The 21,460-nt window shown below is 41.3% G+C and overlaps 2 protein-coding genes across 2 annotated transcripts in view; both read left to right on the forward strand.

Annotated features, from left to right (window-relative positions):
* ttpal (tocopherol (alpha) transfer protein-like) overlaps nt 1-21,460 on the forward strand; it is a 204,872-nt gene that overhangs the window by 83,078 nt on the left and 100,334 nt on the right. The gene's annotated exons all lie outside the window — the stretch shown is intronic.
* The window catches only part of LOC140271510 (neural cell adhesion molecule L1.1-like), a 138,760-nt gene continuing 126,307 nt past the window's right edge, over nt 9,008-21,460 (forward strand). Inside the window, exon 1 of the mRNA XM_072366757.1 lies at nt 9,008-9,387. The gene's annotated coding sequence lies outside the window, so the exon portion shown is untranslated. The remainder of the gene's footprint in view (nt 9,388-21,460) is intronic.

Below are 21,460 nucleotides of genomic sequence, written 5' to 3' on the forward strand. Positions count from 1 at the left end.
CCATCCTGAAGTGGTAAAAATTTTCACACAGTACAGACATCACAGAAATATGAGTGTCATGATGTTGACTCAAAATGTATTTCATCAAGGGAAATACAGTCGCACCATCAGCCTGAACAGTAGCTACCTGGTGCTGTTTAAGAATCCCAGAGACAGATTGCAGGTGAATATACTAGCCCGTCAAATCTTCCCCTCAGAGAAAGCTATTTTTCTGGAGAGCTTTGAGGACGCCACCAGAGAGCCGCACGGGTATTTAATCGTCGACCTGACCCACTCATGCCCAGAACAATACAGACTGAGAACGGGTTTACTTCCTAGTCAGTGGCCAGTTGTCTATGTTCCGAAAGCATAGTAATTTATCATGTCAGCCCGTATAAAAAGGAATGCTCCGTTACTCCGAGCTCTGTACCACGCCACACCTCAGAAACGTAAGGACATTCTCGGCCATTGTTCACCCGACTTTCTTAAAGCTTTGTGTGAGATTGCTCTGAATATTTTAAAGGGTAACATTAAGCTATCCCCTCCCCAGTATCGGAGTTTGAAAAAGCAAAAGAAAGTTATCAGACTGCTGGCTGATAAGAGAACCGGTTTAAAACGTAAGCAGCTGGCTCTCAAAAGTCAAGGAGGAGGGTTTATTCTCCCCATCCTAACGGCTCTTGCACCCGTAATTGGGGATCTAGTGGCCGGAATCGTTAGAAGATAAGATGTCGCTCAGGATGGCACAAAAGATGTTTCTCATCTCACCTCATCAGTTCAAACATTTGAGTCAGTCAGAGACTTCTATCAGACAGACGGCGGAGGATGATTTGGATAATAAAATGAGAGCGATACTCGACGAGTCAGGAATGACCTCTTATGAAAAAATTAAGAAATACGACGCCCTGCTGCAAAGATACCTCACCCTAATCAAGCAAGGTCAGATGGAGGAGCCGCGGATGACTGTGACTCTTCAGCGAAACAGTCTTAATGATCCAATACCTGAATCAGATTCCCGTGAGACGGATCGTGTTCACGAGCCCGATCAGCTAGAATTGGATGCAACGGCAAGTGAGGTATTAAAAATCCTTCCAAAGCGCGATCGCAGAAATGGTGAATACATCTTGAGGAAATTATCTGAGAGAAATGGCTGGACCACCAGAGGAGAATTTGTTTATCAGGGGCAGGTTGTGAGAGGATCACATTTGGTTGATTTACTTAAAAACCTTCTGCTCCCTTTTAAAAGAAAAGCCCAAACCATGCAACCAGCAGGCTGGACAAGTTTTCTCAATGTTCTGAATGAACTGAACATACCTTTATCCTCTGTGAATAATCCGCAAGCCCGTGAACAATATCGTCGTCTCAAAACAGAGTCGAGCGGAATAGAGAAAATACCATCTGTAAAACCGAAGAAGAAGATAACCCTCTCCCCACATTTTTTAAGATCTGGACATGCTGAGCGAGACGAGGCTGCAGATGAACATAGTCTGCATAAAAAGATAAAACCTCCGCGCTGAGTTACCTTTTCACCATACATTTCTGTAAGAAATGAATAAAATGATACCGTCATTTGTTCTCAATAAAAAATTTTATTGATTCCAATTTTCAGAGTCTACACAGTCATCACTTTCATGCATTCACAATTTATAGCACTCTTTGAACATCTGTAAAGAACAGGCTCCGTGATGAAATGAGGTAGCACTGTGCTTTCTGATGCATCTCTGATATTTTTTCACAAAGTTAGATACCATCACATCATTTTTAAGAACATCGTCACTGTAGGAAGATAATACTTGTTGCAGAGACATTCCGCACGCCCGGTGGCAGAGGTAATAAACGCACTGCTGACCGCACACGGTGGTCAAGGTGTTCTGAAGTTGGCGATTATGGTACGTTATCTTCAGGGATCGGTCTTTCAGAAATGACAATGTCTGAGGGGTAGTGAGAAAAATCTGGCGGTAGCCCGTAAGAGTCGAAAAAGGTGGCTTGACCGTTCTCCTCCAGAGTCAGAGCTAGCCAGTGCTCCCCAGGCATGTGAGAAGGATGTGTGTTCACAATGAAGTAAGCCGGCTTTGTAAATGTTTGTGTGAGCAAGGGGAGTTGGTCACTAGCCCACACGCCACAAAATAGGTCTCCCAGTAGATGGTGCAACAGGCTCTCCAGTTGGTGGTTATTCATGCTTACTCTTTTAATAATAGTCCACCAGCACCTGTCTTCTTGAGTTGATCTCCAAAATGGAATCGTAACATGCGTAGACAATGAGGGTTGTGGTGTGAGGTAGCGGAATTCTAAACCTCGCCTCCAGTCTTAAATTCCCATTAGAAACAGGTGACAAGGCGTCGCTATCCTCACCAGGATTGAGATTAAAGATAAACAGCGAGTAACCGTTGTTAAATTCTTCACGTGTGATACTCAGAGGGAGATCTTTTAAATGACGACCTGTCGCTGTGAACAAATTGTAAAATTTCCGGACTGAAATGCCTTGATTGAACTGAGGCTGGAACGCCTTGGCGGGAACTTGTTTACCATCCTGACAAAGAGCTAGATACTCTATATCCATATGTTTAAAGTTGAAGGGTGACAAGTCCCTTCTTCCCGTGAATGCCTCGTGGTGCACCATACCTGAAACAATATATTTAGGCATCGCTCCCAAAAAGAGATTCTCCTGATTGCATATCCTCGAATTTTCAGGGATGGAGTATGTTTTTACATTCACTCGTGACAGTGGGTAGAGAGCGTTTCCTCTCATTAAGGCCGATGTGTGGCCTAAACGAACAGCGGGGGAGACGGAAACTTTTTTGATAAAAAGAGAGGCTCCTAATATCATTAATCGGTAAGTCGAGTCTCTGGTTCCCATGAGATAGAAAGCCTCGCTGGCTCTGGTTAGTTTAACTCTCATATCCACAGAGTTCAGCAGGAGCCTTTCGCAGAAAAAGATATCCCCATGGAGGGGGCCCAATAGGTGTACTTCTCTGGAATTAGCTGTACAGAGAGCCCTCTGGTTTAGCCCTCTGTTTGGCCCATTATTGGTTACTATAGAGTCTATGGCGCCGGCTGTGTCTTTACAATAAAGACCAGCGCTGAACTGACTCTTTAACGTGTCTTCAAAAAAGTTTAGCAGAGTCTCGATCATAGCTCTATATGGGTGGGTGGCACTAGACTGTGAAATTAATCTATCACCCAGAGTAACATCGCATTGACTGAATAGTGTATTGAGAGGATAATTGATGAGACCCACAGGTGCGTCGTTCGCCAAGTTTGTGCCGTCTGCATTGGTGATCTTCACGCGTAGATGTAACAAGGTATCGTTGAGATCCAGATACTTTTCACCATCTCCCGGTATAAAAAACTCAATCGGACCATTCTCAGTAATAGCGGATAGAGGCATAATTTCCGTGTAGATCTTATCCTCGATAGAAAGCTGGGTCATAGGGACTGAAAATAAGTCCAGTTCTGCCAGGGTGCACTCAGGGGATTTGTGATGCAAAAGAGCCATGTTTCACTCTCTTTCTCTCTCTATTTATGATTCAGTGAAATATATCCCTGCTCCGTGCAGCCTTCCTCCCTTTAGGCTTGATCCTTCCAACTGACTTCTTTCTTTTGAGCGGCCTCACTATTTGTGACCTCCTCACACGTTCACCCGGCGGCCGCTTTCTTGGTCTTCGTGACAGAACCATGATACCCGATCCTTCTTGTCCTCCCGTCTCTGCAGGACCAGAGATCCTTCTCATGGTTTTGCCTATGACATCTGAGGCAATGTTTGTAGCTGCTGTTTTCAGATGAGGCTTAGCTATAGCAAAACCTTTTTTAACAAGGGGGGCTACGAAGCGAAATAATTTTGAAAATATAGAACCACGACCGTACATTACAGGTGCTCCATAAAAACCAGGCAGGGTACCTCCGACCTGGTTCTGGTAATAGTTTACGAAGCGGTGAGGATCATCCCTCATGTTTATCTGAACCATGTTGCTTTGTTTTGTTGTCCTCCTCCTGACACAGACACAGACACTGAGGTGACCTCTGACTGAACGTTTGTTTGATAGTGACTAATGAGTCTGTGATCAACCCGTTTTTATATATATATATATTACCTCTTACTCTCTCTGTGATATTAGAGTGAATGACCATCATTTCATTACGCGCTGTGATATCACGGGTCGGAAGTGTAGTCTCACAACGGTTTTCCCATAAGTAAAATTTACCGGAGTAGCGATGGCCCCCTTTATACCTCGTGAAGGTCACTGGCTCTGACCCAGCTGTTGAATTTCTCAGGCCAGTTTTTCCAACGGACAAAAACCTGTTTTACACCCCTGATGTTGCGTCGTTTTAATATCTTCTCCACTTGATACATCTTGTCTTTATTCAGTTTAACTTTTTGAATCTCCTCCGCGTAAAATGAACCTTCAATAGCTTCTCCATCAAAATCTTTGAGTTTGTACACAGGGGGAGATCGTGCAAGCTGCTCGGTCACTGTAAACACTTCATCTGTAAAACTTTGTTCATATTTCTTGTCAAACACGCCTCGCAGTTTAGATATTCTTACAAGATCTCCTTTTTTAAACTTTATCCTTGAGTCCTTGCAGCGTCGATCGCGTGCAGAGCCGTACAGGTTCTGAAAAACTTTAAAGGTGTTTTCTAGAGTCACCTCTACAGGCTTCATTTTGATGCTCGTGTGGTAACTGTGGTTGTAACTTTCCACGAGATCCTGCAGGACGTCGAGGTATCGACGTGTGTTATTAGCAGTAAAATATCTCCACATCCTGGTTTTTAACGTGCAGTTAAACCTCTCAATCACAGATGCCTTTACCTCGCTCGGAGTAGCAAAATGCACAACTCTGTGGTTCTCTAATAATGCCTTAAATTTTTTGTTAAAAAATTCTTTCCCCGCATCAGTTTGAAGTTTTTTAGGGGTCTCGCTTTCTCTAAAAACAGATTCAAAAGCCTTTATGACCTCTGCGGCTGTTTTTCTCTTCATAGTGCGAACGTAAGCCTTTTTTGAAAACACGTCAATGACGGTTAATAGATAATTATACCCGTCATTGTACTCAGCCAAGGCCTGCATGTCGCAGAGATCTGCTTGGAATTGTTTTAAGGGGCTGGTGACAAAAACTCTGTTTCTCGGAAAATGTATTCTTGCAGGTTTATGTAGAGTATATGCATCTTGCTCTGATAAGAAGTCTTGCACTTTTTCGCACGCGACTTTCTTACCCGTTTCGTCCTGTACAGCTTTACGCAACCTCTCTACTCCCCCAAAACTACCAGGGTGGATAGGATCGTAGAAAACCTTTTTCATTAACCTCGTTTCAGCCATCTCACCTTATACAAACTCTGGCTTGTAATGACAGAAAACACAAAACGCAAGTATATTTCAACCTTTTATTTTTTTCTCTAATGTGTAATAATACACACACACACACATACAAATGATCACAAAAAGCAGGAATGCTAGTAATATAGGATTTAAGAAAAGTTAAATGTTATAAAAACATCACACGAATACAATATTAGTCTAAACACATCCGGCTGATGGAAAGAAGGAATGTAACACCCCTCTTTTAACCCTCCCAGAACTTTGTCATGGTTTGAAGCTGCTGCAATTTCTTTACATCTTCTCCAATCAACTGCTCGTACATATCGTGTATAGAAGTGTTGATTTGTTTCACCAGAGTTAGTTCGTACAAGTAAGCTTCTGCCACAGCCCTGACTCTGGCATCATCTTCACAAATGTTACGCGCAGTTAGAAGATGTTGAATGGAAGCAATGAATCGTTGATTATAAAGTCTCCGCATCAGAGTGTAGTAATGGTCATGAAAAAAGTCGTCCTCGAGGACATCCTTGCACTGATGTTGGCGTAAACTAGGGTGATCGACACTACACCCGTAGCATGATTCAATCATAAATTTTTTGATGGTCTCGTTCAAGAGGTGTATCACTGCAGTTTTCACAACTTTGATGAAACCTGAGGGGACCCATCCATCAAATTCGTCCTCACCCTCTCCTCCGGCATCCTGAGTTTGTGCAGGGGACCCCTGGCCTGGTGGAAGCTGAGAGTCCTCCATTTCGTTAGATTTAGCTTCCTCCGTTGTTACGGCCACGGTGGATCAGGTAGAGCGTTAAGCAGCGGTCATCAGGCGCCGAATTTGAGAACTCGATCTCGAGAGAAGAGGAGGAGTTGGAGGAGAAGAAAGACTCAGACGAAGTCGCTGGTGAAGGAGGGTGATACGGCTCCAGGTAGTATCTGTCGCTGTCTGGTGATCCAAACTGCGGTGATGTGGATGTTGCAGAAGGGGTCCCTGTATGCATCAATAGCGACGGAGAAGCATTCTCCAGATTGCGGTCAGTGATCTCCTCGCACAATGTCTTCTGGACGCTAGTTCTCATCCTGTTCCTCGTGTTGATCGGTGTATGACCTGTGCTGGAGTGTGTCCTTATAAACCTGAAGGGGGTGTGGTTATTGAGGTTGAGGAGGAGGGTTCTCAGCGGAGGGAGGTCTACACAGCCAGGGTTTTCTTGACTGCTAGAATCTCACCCCAGTTCTGGCAACTGCGGAACAGCGTGGAAACTCGATCCGCTATACCATTCATCTTCTCCACCCAGGCTGCATGAGGTATTGCTAACAGCGTCCTAAACACACCACAGTCAGAGTTATAGCACTCAAGAACAAAAAGATCCCCGTCTTCATTCTCATTAGATTTCCGGTGGCTTGCACGGAAGAACCAACGGCCTGTAACGCCTGTTTTCGATTGCCACACAGCAGTGAAAACCATCCTTGTTTTGGCCAGCTCAGCATCATCCAGAGGATTCCTCAGTCTCGGACTCTCCAGTCTCGGCCGTTTGGCTGCAGACGTTGCCGGGATTTCTTCGGGTTCTTCTTTCACTGTTAACACCTCCTCAGCCGAGCCCTTGCCTCCTTCTCTATGACGCGGTATCGCTAGTTTCAACACTCCCCAGTCGTTGGAAGTTAGCATACCCACAGTGGTCAGAGGTCCCGGCTTCTCACCACCCTCGTCAAGCTGATACAGACAGAGGTCACCTATTTCATACATGAACACATAGCCCCATCTTCCCCGCAGTCCATAAGGCTCCAGTGACCATTCTTCCCGTAGAGACACGGGCGGCGGTTGCTGCGTTCTGCACAGAAACACCATCCTTTTCTTGGGAGCATTTGGTACCAAGGGCTGATCTTCAATTATCGTTACCGGAGTCTCACAAATGAGAGATCGCAGAGCACACGTCCTCTCCGGGGCCTGCGTAGATTTATGCTCTACACTCACTCTGCTTCTTGTCCTCGGCATCTTGAATCAGCTATCTTTCACCCCAAAGTCGTTCTCTACACACTGACTGTCTCAGGGTTTTTATCCTTTACTCGAAACCCCTCCCCTGTCCACCCATTGGCCCTCAAACCTGGGGTCGAACAATACCCCACCCCACACATCTAATTATTTTCCCATCTTTACCTTACAGGGACCGGTCTTTGAAGCTGTTAAAATGCTGACCGCTTCTACAACTTAACCTTTTCTATTAACCCTTTCTCTTATTTCAACATTCAACTAATATATTTCTCACAACCTCCTGACTTTAGCTGTAATCATTCTTAACCCTAGCCATAAACACCCCCTTCCTTCCTTAGATCGCTTCAACAGATGGCTAATCTATGTCAAACAAAGGTCACATGTCAAAATAGCTTGATCGATCGATAAGAGGTCAAAAGTCATATCCCCAGATGTCAGCAAACGGATGTCAAACAAAGGTCACCTGTCATATTAATTTGATTGATCGATAAGAGGTCAGAGGTCACCTGTCAAAATGAGTTTGAGCGAAGGTGTCCTTTTATTTCTCTCTCAATAACTAGAATGAGGCTTGTGTGACTATAAAACTTTATCAAAACAAAACTCACTCCACTCCAGGAGGAAAACTGAAAGAGCTATAAAAGATTACAAAACACTAAGCGCACTCTTCTCAAGAGGCGGTACAAAATCAAAGACGCTATCCCGGTAAACGGAGGCACGAGGAATAATACACACCTCAAAAATCACTCCACTAACGGAAGCACTATGAAAACTTTTCCAGACACTATAATCTCTCCTTTAACAGAGGCTCTATGAAAACTTAACAAAGAAACAAACTCTCTTCTCTAACGGAGGTGCTATGAAACTTTAACAAACAAAGAGCTTACAAACAAAAATTATTGGAGGGAACGCTTTCTCGCTTGGTCATGAAATTTAAGGCTGTGGAATACAAGGTAATGCTCGGATGAAGAACTCTCACATGGATTGCTACAACACACTGGCACGGGACAGAGGGAGATGCAGACTATAAATACTCATGAGGGAAATGGGGAACAGGTGGAAACACTCTGGGATCAGGGAAGACAATCAGACAGGTGACACATGAGGAAGGGCAAGTGGCCTGAAACGAGAGGGAGGGTTAATCTTTCACAATAAAAGAGGAAATGATGAGACAAAACAAGGTTCAAAACAAAAGACCTCAACGGGTCATGATGGCAACATTGTCCAATGTTGTATACATTGAAATTGTTGTGCTGTTGACAAGAGAGTCAAGTTTTACTGTCATATTTGCACATAGCAGTGAAGAAAATGATGATGGAGTAAGCTCTTTAAATCTGGTTACAGCATTCTCTGATAGACAGACATACCTTGGACGTCATGGCTTGGCTTGTGCTCTGACATGGACTGTCAGCTATGAGACCTTGTATGACATGTGTGTGCTTTTCCAAATCACGTCCAATCAACTGAATGCAAATAAATTATAATTACACATTAAATATAACAACAAATACCTTTCCTCCAACCATGGAACTGAACCAGTGAATAAGCACATACTTTATTAAATTAAAAGAGAGGCTAATAGATTGATGCTCTTGCGGTTGTCTGGCCGATAAAAGTATTATTTTGCATTGGAGAAATCATAACAGAATAACACTAATCCAATGTTGAAATCTCTCCTTTTGAAGAAGAAGATAATTTTTAAAAAAAAGGGGGGAGGTTCCTTGTTTTTGATAATACTTGATTTTCCAGATTGGTACAGCAAAAAAATAAGAGGGGAGGATAGCATGGAAGAAAAGAGGAAGGGATGGGCACGAGGCACCAAGGGTATAGCCTACAGAGATTGAGAAAAAAGGTGATGTCATCTTTGTGAAGAAGCCAATCAGAGATCAGGAAGGGGAAAGAGCGAAGGATAATAGGCAGGGCTTCAAAGGGTGTGTTTAGTGTACCACTGCAGATTCTGTGCAAAGAGGACTCAAGGAAAGACAGTCAGTGGACAGGACCAAAAAAAAGAAAAACAGCCACAATGAAAAGATAAAGAGGGATGGAGAAAAGAGTGTGACGTGGAGAAAAAAGGCAGTAAAGGGAAAAAAGAAGACAGAAGAAAAGAGAGACTCCTGCAGAGGTAAAACAAAAGCCTTCTGACCATGTCTGGGTTTCAAATGCATTCATGCATTTGTGTGTGTGTGTGTGCGTGTGTGTGCAAGCGTGTGTGGGTGTACCAGTGTTCTGTATAACAGATGTCGGTTGGAGGGTCTAAAACATCATTGTGTGTGTGTGTGTGTGCATGCGTGTGTGTGTGTGTGTGTGTGTGGAGGTGGGGGCGTTGAGGGGGTTATACGAGTGCTTTGTATAACAGATCTGGGATGGAGGGCCGAAGACATCATTGAACCCTCCTGAAAACTGTGTTTAGTGTGCAGTGAGATTTTTGTAAATGTGTGTGTGTTTATCACTGTACAATGCAGTCTTATTCTAGAATGTGCCATAGCTATATTGGTCAACAGCAAGACTTCAAAATGTTTACTTACCTATGTTTGCCTTTAAATATGTGGACATGCCCATATAATGGGCTGAGAATTATGTGAGCATGTCACAGAAAATTGTGTTTGCCAGCAATTATTATGAGAAGGAAGAAGGGGATGGTAAATTACATTAATCTGTACACTGTATTGCAAAAGGCCATCCATGCCATATCCATTTTAAAGTTCTTTCAATGTTTGGCTTCACCATCACTCACAGTTATAGGTTTGGGAAATTTATGATTACTCACATTATATGGGTATGAATGTACATGATTAGGTTTGCAAATGAAAATGTACATTTGAAAGAGAAAGAAACAGGATTAAGGTTTGCAGGTTAGGTTTAGAAACATAGGGACTAGGGTTTGTCGTTTTATCATGTGAATGCTACCCAATATCAAACAATAGACAATATGCATTTGGCTGCACTACACTGACATGTATACATGTGTTGGTACAAGAGATGGGGGATGTTCTGCCCTTTTGGTGTTCATTTATGACTATATACTGTAGAGAATGTCCAGTGGTCTGCACGTGATGTAATTCACTCAGAATAATTAACATTTTATGGGGGGGGTTTGGCAATGAGCAATGACCAAAAAGAAGCATCTGTTTATGAAAGTAGGATAGTTTTGAGGGGATTTTTTTTTCAACATAATTACAAAGTAAAATTAAATTTAGGCCTCCTGATTTAGAGAAAATAAAACTGAGGATGGGTTCTTTCTTGGTCATTGATCTACAAACATAATTTTTCTCCACATTGATACAACATATGGAACAATATTGGTATAAAGTTCTATATTGAAGATGGGTTCTTAATACAATTTTTGAGCCAATTTATTTTGAAAGTATTATTTAAAGTGTAAAAGTCTAAAAAGTTAAGGCCACCATTATTATATGAGTTAATTATTACTGATTTTTTTTTAAATATAGTGGTTTTTGTTCCTCCACATAAAGTTTAATAACATCTTGTCAATATCTTTTGAGACCTTTTATTTAACATTGAGAGATAGAGCAGTAAGACGGGATATTCGCATTCAAATATTCTTTAATAGCAGTGCGTACGTTGTCATATTCTCGTATTTTGAAAACATAGTCTTTCCGGTTAAAAGACGGAGTTCATATTTGTGGTTCAGTCTGCATTGAGAAGATTTTATTTGTATGTTCCTCTCAGTCTCTCAGCCTTCTCCCATCCCCCAATCTCTTCATGTAGTTCATTCTTTTGCTCTTTTAGCCTTTCTTTCTCTTTCGTTTCTCCTTATTTTTCCAGATTTGCTCATCAGAATAAGACCTTTGTGTTGAAAAATGAACAAATGCCCTATACAATAGCCCCCTCTCTTCTCACTTCCTCTGAGTGTGTCTGTTCAGTTTGGGGTGTTTCCATGAGCTCAGTTTGGAGACCATATTCACTGTATGTGAGCTTAAGAAAAGTTCGGGACACTGTTTACAATGTAAATAAAATAATGAACTTTGAAAACATCAAATACTGAAGATGATCTATTGAACTAATTATCCAGGGACTGGATAGTGTAGCGGTATGATTGCCACCCTTCATGTTGGTGACAAGGGTTCAGATCCCCTGCATGAAAAGTTCTACCTCCAGTAGGGGTCCTCAGGCAACCCCCTTACCCTGCCTACCAATGAAAGTCCCTGTGGATAAAAGCATCTGCTAAATGCATAAACATAATTATGGAAAATCTTTGCTTTTCAATGGTCTAGCACTTTTATATCTTATTTTATTTAAGAAAAAAAGCATAAAAGAACTCGGGAGCACTTTATTCCTGTACCTGATTTAAAAAAAAACTATAAAAATTAAAAGGATAAAAGTGCTCTCTGTCATGTCTTTGACTAACATAACAACCTTGCAACATGTATCATAATTATTCACAAGAGTTATCTGGTCCTAAAAATCGGCATTTCTGTGTTGGCATTTATCATTATCTGTATGACAGTTAACACAAGATGAACTCAAGATATACAGACAGACTTGGCAAAATTCTCAATTATGAGAAACATCTACACACACAATAATAATATAGTAATATGATTCAAATATATATTCTGAAACAGAAAAAATCTGTAAGTTTAGTAAACAGATCAGACTTTTACTGATTAAAATGAAAATTTCTGGAAAAAATAACCAAAGTACTTGCAGTGTTTCTGTTTTTGGTTTGTAAAGAGAAATCCGTTACATATGGATTCCATGCAACCTGTCACCTTTCTCCAGGACTACAAAGTCAATGCTCATAAAAGAAAAAAAAATAATTTGTTCACATTCATGTTTCTTTGTAAATGGAATTTTATAATGTCTTTTCAATAACACTTTTCATTTTTATTTAAATAGTCCAATTTAAAAGAAAAATAATTTTTACCCTACATATTTACTATATAAGCTCATTGGTGCTAAACTACCCCTCAACCGCCAAGCTCCAATAATATATATGATGATGATATGATGACAGTGACAAGCCTTCACAAAAACTGAAATACATAATGAACTGATGAACAGAAAATAGATTTGAAAATCATTTTGAAAAGTCTTGTTTGGATAAATGAGTAAGCTGTTCCACAAGCAGAAGCCCAACATTTTCAAATGACAGAGAGGCAGCTTTTCCTTTTCTTGAAAGGAAAAGGGTCAGGTGCGTCCAGTTACTGCTAAGATGCAGGGAGTCATTGGTTTCCCTGTCCCACAGACAAAAAGAGCATAACGACATTTTCTTGGAATGTTGGTTAGTCCTTTGAAACCATTTGGTTGGTCTTCTGATTGCCAGTCTGCTTTTGATTCAGAAAAGGCATTGTTGTGCAGCGCACCTGTGCTTGTTGTACCAAACTTTGAGCATGCTTTTATAGACATGCTCACATGCATCTAATAGAGGTGGATGCTAGCACATGTGGTGGAGGAGCTGTTCTTCTATATGAAGATGAGGAAGGCATTGATCATCCTGTCTGCTACTTATCAAAGAAAATTGATGAACATCAGATAAATTACAGCATGACAGAAAAGGAAGCTCTGGCTTTGCTGCTTGCTCTGCAGAATTTTGAGGTTTACATTGGATCAAGTTTACAGCCAGTTCAATTTTTTATAGACCGTCACCCACTAGTTTTTCTTTCTCAGACACGTTATGTAAATCATAGACTCAGGCGTTGGTCTCTTCTCTTGCAGGACAAATTTGTCATCAAAAAGGAGATTGAAAATGTACTGGCTGATGCTCTGTCAATATCCACTTGAATTTTTTTCTACTCTTTTCTTTGAATTAAACAGCAGGGGACGTTTAATTATTTGGGAAAGGGGATGTTATGACTGCTGTGCCTTGTCTAATTTTCTACAAATTGTAGTGTGCAGGTGAGTAAAACTCCAAGAGCTCAGAGAGGGTTGGCTACCGGGGAAAATATCTCCTATAAACACCTGAGATAATGACAGCACTAACTCATCTCCCTCTCCTCCTAACCAGCCAAACTGTTTGTCTCAAGCCACGTTTTAGCGTAACTTTATATATTCATAATAATATATAATATAATATAATATAATATAATATAATATAATATAATATAATATAATATAATATAATATAATATAATATAATATAATATAATATAATATAATATAATATAATATAATAATATTCATTTTGTAGGCGTTGGCTGCCATATAATTTTCATTAGTTTTTCACCTGTTTTGTTTGTAAATGACTCTTTTCTTTTGATTTGATTTGTTTAGGTCATATTCCCCCTGGCATAGACAGCTTTGCTTGTTTGTTGTTTTGGCCTTGACTCATCATGACGCTTATCTTTGAACTCCAAGTAGACTCTCATTCTAGTATTCTACTCATTCTAGTATTCTGGTATTTCTCATTCAACTTGTAAATAAACCTTCATGCTGGTGCATCTTAACTATGTCTCTATGACTGCTTGAGACCTGAGGAAGATGGGTCATGTTCATGGTGTGTGTTGGTTATCCCTGGACAGGGCATAACAAAAGCAAATTGAATATTTTGCTTTTTTTATTTTTATTATCTGTTGGAGATTTTTTTCTGATGTATTTCTACCCTATTAATTAAATTAATCAATAAAATAGTCTGCAGATTTCTTAAAGTAGGATATGAAAGCAATTGATATTTGTTCTATGTGTTTATTTTATGGATTCTTGGTGTTTGGCAGATGTAGTCTTTACACCCTTAGGTTTGGAACTCGGTCACACAGATCAAGGCATTTTAAAACAACGCACTGGGCTCTGGCAAGTTATGACCAGTATTTTTTAGAGTTTATTTGTTTTTTATTTTCAGCTCTACATTTGTCTGAAATAAATCAACTAATTGAGCTACCAGTTTTTCTTCTCTTGCCTCACAGAGAAGAAAATAATTCTCCCTCCTTCTGAGATGATGTCTTTAATTCTCCTGCTTCTCCATTAAGGTTTAAATTAATGCATTTAATTTTCAATATTTAAAATATTTAAAATGCTGAACCATACTTTGTTATGTTAGCTGAGAATCTACATCATAGCATTGGGAAAATGCCAGAAAATGTCAAAACCAGATGGCTTCTTTGACATGCTTCAGAAAAATTGAGAAGAACGGGCAAGTGGCAACTAAAAATGAGATAAACCATTTTTGCATATCTGTGTCAGAGAGGGACATATTAGTAAATGAGAAGCAGGGAGTGAAACAGGAAAGAAAGTGAGGGAGAGGTGTGGTGAGATGCAATGGGGGTGGCAGAAAAGGAGGAGGGACTGTGTGGGGGATGGGGAGAGAAATATTGCTGTATGCCTCTGGAGTCAGTGAGTGACCATGGTGATAGGGAAATGGGAAAAAAATGATGGTCTGGCAATTCAGACAAACATGGGCACAATCTTGATTGATAATTCTGTATAATGATATAATTTGAACTTGATGGCAATTGCTAGTTTTATAGTCTATTTACAAAGACAAATTGTGTTGAACATTTCTGTAACTCAAACTAAAAATACTAATAAAAAACTAAAAAGTTAAAATTTAAATTCAAGACATCAGCCGCTAAACTGTGTCTTAATTCACTTAAAACACCTGAGCTTAAGCACAATTTTTTATTATGTTGCTTTTGTTGCAGTGGAGCGAAAGAAAGCATTTAAGTCATTTATAATTTTTAACTAATAATTTTATGTCTCTGAGCCTTTTTCGGTCTGGTTGTTGATGAATTTCCATGGACTTTCAAGTTGCCTGGCAAGTTGTGGTAGGTCTCTCTTCTCCACCGGGGCTTCTCGTTGCCAAGGAGACAGAGGTTTGATATCGAGACTTCCCCATCAACAACAACACAATTGTAGATGTTCCCCTGAGTGTTGGAGTTGGTTCTTTGTTTGGTCAAATAACCAACTCTGGTGAGGTGAACTTCAGTTCACAAAAATATTAAAAAGTTGATATGGTTACACTGCCTTTCTTTGCAGAAGTATGGCCTCCAAGCATCCCCACAGATCTTCTTCAGCTTCCTGAGACCACTCCTTCAAAATTTGAATGGTCACAGGTTGCTGATGAACAATGGATGTAAAGTCAGAGGTGAGGAGAACCAGATTTTCCTGATGGAGAACAGCCAGGGGAGCTGTTGGAATCTATTACATTTGCTAGGTGTTCTCTGGTGGGACAGTTGACATACTGTTGAAGGCTTGGCAGCATTGCAGAGATAGAGACATTAACCTCTAGAAATTGCAATGAATATGTTATGATGTGTGTGTATCCTGGGAATTGTCAAAACCAGAAGCGGCAATGAAATGTGGCCTCTTGAGCAAGATCCAACGCAGACTGTAAAAATTTAACTGGTTTGTTAGTGTAACAGATTTGTCCTGGTAAACAAAGGATTTTGGAGAATAGTTGGTGTGAATCTAGAGGAGAGAGAGAGGTCAATTAATCATAGGTATATCCAAAGAATGTCCAAGAATAGATCCAGAAGTATTGTTGTTTGTAGATGGCGTGGGCTTACTAGTTATGATCGATGAGGGTGCTTCAAGGGGAGCCAATGGTTGTCCTTGGCGGGTGCTGGAGTCATAGGAGGGTGGGCAGGCATGAGAGTAGCAGAGGCAAGTAGTCCACAAGGAGTCTTCAACTGGAGCTAACCTGTACAAAGTAGACTGGCACAAAGCCCAGGCAAATTAGCCACTTCTTGACCTTCTAGGAAGTACTGGAAAACACAGGAAAGTGAAAATCAACTCAAGAGAAACCTTAACCCATGAGAGAGTTATGAAGCAGCCTGATTACCATGCTCTTGGAGCAACAATGTGGTGGAGACAGGGTGCAAAGGGTTATCCCCCCTCAAATCCCTAATCAGTGATTTGAAAAGCTAATACAAAATTAAAGCTAATTCAATTTAAAAGCTAACCAAAGATAGGAAATACTAAGTAAATAAACCACCCCTAAAAACTTAAAAAATGAATAAATAAAACAAAATAAAACACTATTTAAACCTAATAAAATAAAAGTTTATTTAATCGACTGTTACCATCTTGTTAATCTGCAGTTTGCAGCCAGTAGGAGCAAAATATTTGTCTGGCTGCTTCTGTTTGTAACTCATAACTGATTGACGGAAAGATTCTTCTATGGCCCCCATCCCCCAGGTGACGACCAACCTCTGAACTCCAAAACTTGTAGTGTTTCTCTGAAATTCAAGAGGTCCTGCTATGAACTGTTGACTTTTGCCAATGGCAAAGAACAGCTTAGTTGAACAACTACAAGTAGAAAAAAAGAATGTAAAGAGAATGCACCAAATAATGAAACCAAAGCCATTTTTGAAGATATAAACATAAACAATCACACAACACTTAGAACATTGACCAATCAACGGAAGAAATGTAACAAATCACTAAACAATTATTTACTGGATAGTGTAGTGGTATAATTTGCTGCCTTCCATGTGGATGACTGGGGTTCAAAACCTAGGTACTATCTTCAGTTGGGGTTCTTAGACAAGACCCCCTTACGCTTCCTGCCTACCTGGGATATGAGTGTAAGTTGCTTTGGGTAAAAGCATCTGCCAAAGAAAGAAACAACAACAATAAACTAAATGTAACCATGACATGTGCATGTGAATATGAACATATGATCTTGCTGAGGTATGAAGATGCGTAGTGATACAATGAAGTGTTATGAACTCGAGGTGAAATCCAAAAATGGTCATGATGATGATGTGCAGAGTGCAGAGTAGCGTGGTGCAGCTCAGTCTCTTCTGGTCAAATCCTGTCACCAGTTGGTTGCACTCGCCTTTTTCTGGCTGAATCAGTTCAGCAGTCTAGCTGAGCACTGATCCATGAATGGATCTTTACCACCCGCTTTTCCCTAACTAATCAAATTTTAGGAGAGAATTCCGACACATTTTCTTGACAGTGACTGAATTGTCTTTTCACTCAGTTGGGGTGGAGTGCTTAGCTTCACCATCCACCCTTTTGGACCCTCATTGTGCACATGTGGATGCAGATTGTGTGATAGTTCTACCATCGTCTTGGTATGATAGGCCTGCTTTCTAGAACTTTGGATGGGCACCTCGACTGTTACCTGGCTTTAAGTCATGTATTGGCTGCTGGAGCAGTTCATTTACCCTGTGAGGGAATGTTGGCACAAAAGAGAACCAAGCAGCATAACAATGCAATATGTCATCTATCCAATATCCTATTTTCAGTAATGACCTTTTAATAGGTCCAATTCCAGTGTTTAGTGGTTGACCAATCAAGATTTCATATGGACCCAAAACCAAAACAACAATACCAAAATATGCAGTAACACCATCTTATTTTCCTGTGGAAAAACACCAAACCATTTAGACAACACATTAACACAAAGACTGAACACAAGGCAAAACAAAACAACAACAAAAAAAACTTTTTGGGAAAAACAGTTTTTTTGGGAAATACTTTTAGAATTCTTGGGAAAAACTAAAAGGTTTTAGTGAACCATGGTTAGAAATCATCCACCTCCCTGTCAAGACTTACTCTTACCCATATGTTAATTATGCCAGACCAGTGGCAGCTGGTGAAAAAAAATCTTGGTTGGGCTGGTGTGCCAACAGATTTCCCTGCCTAATCTAGTATAAGCATTCAAATGAACAGTCGGAAAATGACTGCAGTACCACAATAATAATTTAATTTCACAGTTTACAGTTTCACAGAAAAGATAAAAATTTTACAACTATAGACTTTATGCTATCAAATACTATACAATAAGGGATTAATTCACCCTTGTTGTGAATTTATCCCTTGACTGAGATTCAGCTGAATCTGTACAAATCAACAGTGAGAGAGTGAGTGAGTGAGGGAGTGGAGAGCAGAGTGTCTAAGGTGAGTGTGGGTTGAGAAGAGAGAATAAAACAGAACTTTTCAAAAGCACCAAAGTTTTTTTATCTTCCTCTTCATTGTGTCTTCTTACAGCAATGCGGTGCCCATCATCTAGCTGCGTTGCTATGCTAATCTTTCCAAACACAGAAAGCTTTACGCAGTTTTCCATGTCAAGTTTGGATCTATCATGCTTCTTGATCTGTTCGGAGAGGCGCTTTAAGTCAGTTAAGCCAGTCTTTGTCCAAGTCTAATCACATTTGTAACTTCTGAAGAGGATACAGTGGAAACAGAAAAGTGCATTGGCTGCTCCACAACCTGCCAGCCACGTCTTACGGTTGAACCAGCTCCGACAAAAACTTTCAGGCTTGTCGGGTCCCAGCTCCTTAACGAGAAGTTTTTCCTCCATCGTCCATCTCGCAAAAGGGTACATTACTAATTATTTCCCCGAATTTAGTGGAAGCTGCTCTTGAACTCCGGTTGTCACCGCTATCAAATCTCTTCATCGTTGCACATATTTTTTTTCCCTTGTAGCGTCAGACAGAGTCTGAGAGTCGCACTACAAAAAACAACTATCGCTTGATCCTCATGTCGCTTTAGCAATCCTAAACCTTCACACATTTTACAAAGCAGTTGGGGCTAAATTTCCAGCGCCCCACTGGCGTTAAATTTGGCAAATTATTCATAATTTCCCCTTAGCAACCATAACCAGATTGGCTGTTTAGCTGCAGGTCTGGGGCTATTTTCCGATAGCCCCATGAGAGAATGGCATACTGTCTGTCAGTGGAAATTCACTGTTTAATGAGTGTCAGTTGGTGGAAATTATGTTTAAATTATTTAAATTGCATGTAGACACACACAATATTCAGTAAAACTGACATTGATTTAAAAAAAAAAAATGCTATTTACTTTTTCCTCTCAACAGCTGGTGCACCACCTATGGGCCAGCCACCACTGTGCCAGACTATTCTAAAACTTCCAGTTCCGGGTCACTTACCTGCAGTCAACCTTCGTTTTGTTTATTATCCTGGCGAAATGTACTTTCCCAGATTCATCTACACAAGGCCACTCTGCACACCCTGATTTATGCGATCGCTGCTTCACCCCTGAACACAGGAGGATTACATAGAGTACTCGTGGGAGCTGCAGCGTCTCAGCCTCAGTCCCTCACCGTTCTCCCCTGACATTCTTCCAGACGAGATTTGGATACGGTCACCCGATGTGGATCTGGCAAACTTTAAGTAGAGGTACCACAAGGCGACCAGACGGGGCAAAAAGAAGGGAGGTATCAGAGCACGACTACAGTGGAAAACATGTAAAGAGCAGACGCTGCCGGCAGTCATCCTCGCCAATGTCCGCTCACTTCAGAAAAAACGGACAAACAACAGGCTAATGTGAACCATCTACATGAGTACAGGAACCCTTCTATCCTGGCGTTTACAGAGACCTGGCTTAATCATGGCGATGACAACAAAGCGCTGCACATCGATGGAATCAAGATGGCGGTGGCATGCGTTTCTATATCAACCCTCGGGGGTGTTCCACTGTCCATGTCAGAGTGAAGCTGTGCACTTCAGACATTGAGCTCTTGGCTCTGTCTCTTCATCCCTTTTACCTTCCATGAGAGTTCCCCCAACTCTTCTTTGTCCTTGTTTTTTTTTTATTATTATTTGTCCAGCATTATGGCAGCATTGCTTTGCCAAGGGAAGCTTTATGAATGTAAAGCTCCCCTTATTTTTGTTACAATATTTAACATGTGATAGTGCCGAACCGGACTGACGGACAGGGAAAGAGGAAGTATAAATAGAAAGAAACAATAAGAGAAAACAATGAAAAGCCAGACAACCAGCTGCTACACCTGTAAAAACAAAACAGAAGACAATCCACAGCCTCTGTGGGGAATCCAGCCCTAAAGCCACCAGGAGCACCTGTAGGCAGACAAGCAGAGAAAAAACAAACACATAAACAAACAAAAAAAAAAACACAAGTAGCAGCAATCACATACAACACATCTGTGGATATAGATGACCTCAAACCACAGGATAACACAATAACTGCTTAGCGAGCATGCTACTGGGCTAATCAATGTGTGTGTGCGTGTGTGTGTATGTGTGTGTGTGTGCGTGTGCATGAACATGCGATACACATGGCACAGGTCCCACATGATAACCGTGCTTAGTTATAAGAGTACAAGTGTATAGAGCCACAATTGACAGAGGCAGAGGCCCCACCCAATACCCGAGAGGGCCAGGCCAGAAGCATCGGGGAGAGGCAACACCCAGACCCAGGCCCAGTCACCACACAAATAAATAGATAAGGAAATAAATTGATTAATTAAAAAATAAAATAAATAAATAATTGTAAAAAAAAAAACTAAATAAATAAACACACCCACACACACTCACACAGCACATGCATTCGCTCATGTTCCCCCTCCCTCAAATCCGCTGGGGTGTGGTGCAGCGGACACACCCGGAGACCAGCAGCCCTCCAGCCACCACAGACCCTGAACCAGCAGAAAACAACTCCTCCTCTCGGCCCCCCCTGCCCCAGACAGAAACTAGACAACAGGGGTGTGGGAAGACTCCTCCCTCGCCCCTCTGGCTTTTCAATATTTTCTAATGGTGAGCAATTAAAATTGAGGGTCAGGCAACCTTGTAGAACTGGGAGCGCAGCCCTCCGGGCAGCCTACATACCCAAAGAGCCCCATCCACTAGATACCACTCAGTGCTACTACCCCCCAAGACCAAATGTGTGTGTGTCTGATCTTCTGTTCTTAGTCCTTGTTTATCGTACCCTCCAAGACTGTCACCATCTTCCCTAACAATAAACACTGGGTCACCAAGGAGCTAAAAACCATCATCAACAAAAAGAAACGGCTCTTCTTCTCTGGGACAGAGATAGAAAAGGAGGTCAATAAAGAGGTTAAGAGGGCCATTAATATTGCCAAGCCCAACTACAAGAACAAAGTGGAGGAAAAGTTTTCTCAGGGCAACCTCCGCTCAGCTTAGCAGGGCCTTAAGAGAATGGCGGTTGTGTAGCTACCCACCAACAGCAACCCTGTAAACATCCCCGGCAGCACCCCAGCATCTCTCCCCAACAACTTTAATTCCTTCTTCTCTAGATCTGAGACCAACAACTCCACCCAGCTAGGTGACATCAGGTCAAAGCAGTAACCTGCCCATCTCCATCTCCTTTCTCACTGTGGACATAGTGAGGGCCCTCAAGAGGTCTAAGGCCAACAGCGCACCTGGTGCTGAAAGCATCAGTGGCCAGGTCCTCAGACACTGTGCCAACCATTTAGGGAGTGTTTTCCAGAACCTGTTCACTTCCATCAGAACTAGAATTGTCCCCAAGTGTTGGAAATACTCTACTATTGTTCCTATTCCCAAGAG

The sequence above is a fragment of the Leuresthes tenuis genome, unplaced genomic scaffold (assembly GCF_036924035.1).
Source record: "Leuresthes tenuis unplaced genomic scaffold, fLeuTen1.0.hap1 SCAF_16, whole genome shotgun sequence".
Lineage (NCBI taxonomy): Eukaryota > Metazoa > Chordata > Actinopteri > Atheriniformes > Atherinopsidae > Leuresthes > Leuresthes tenuis.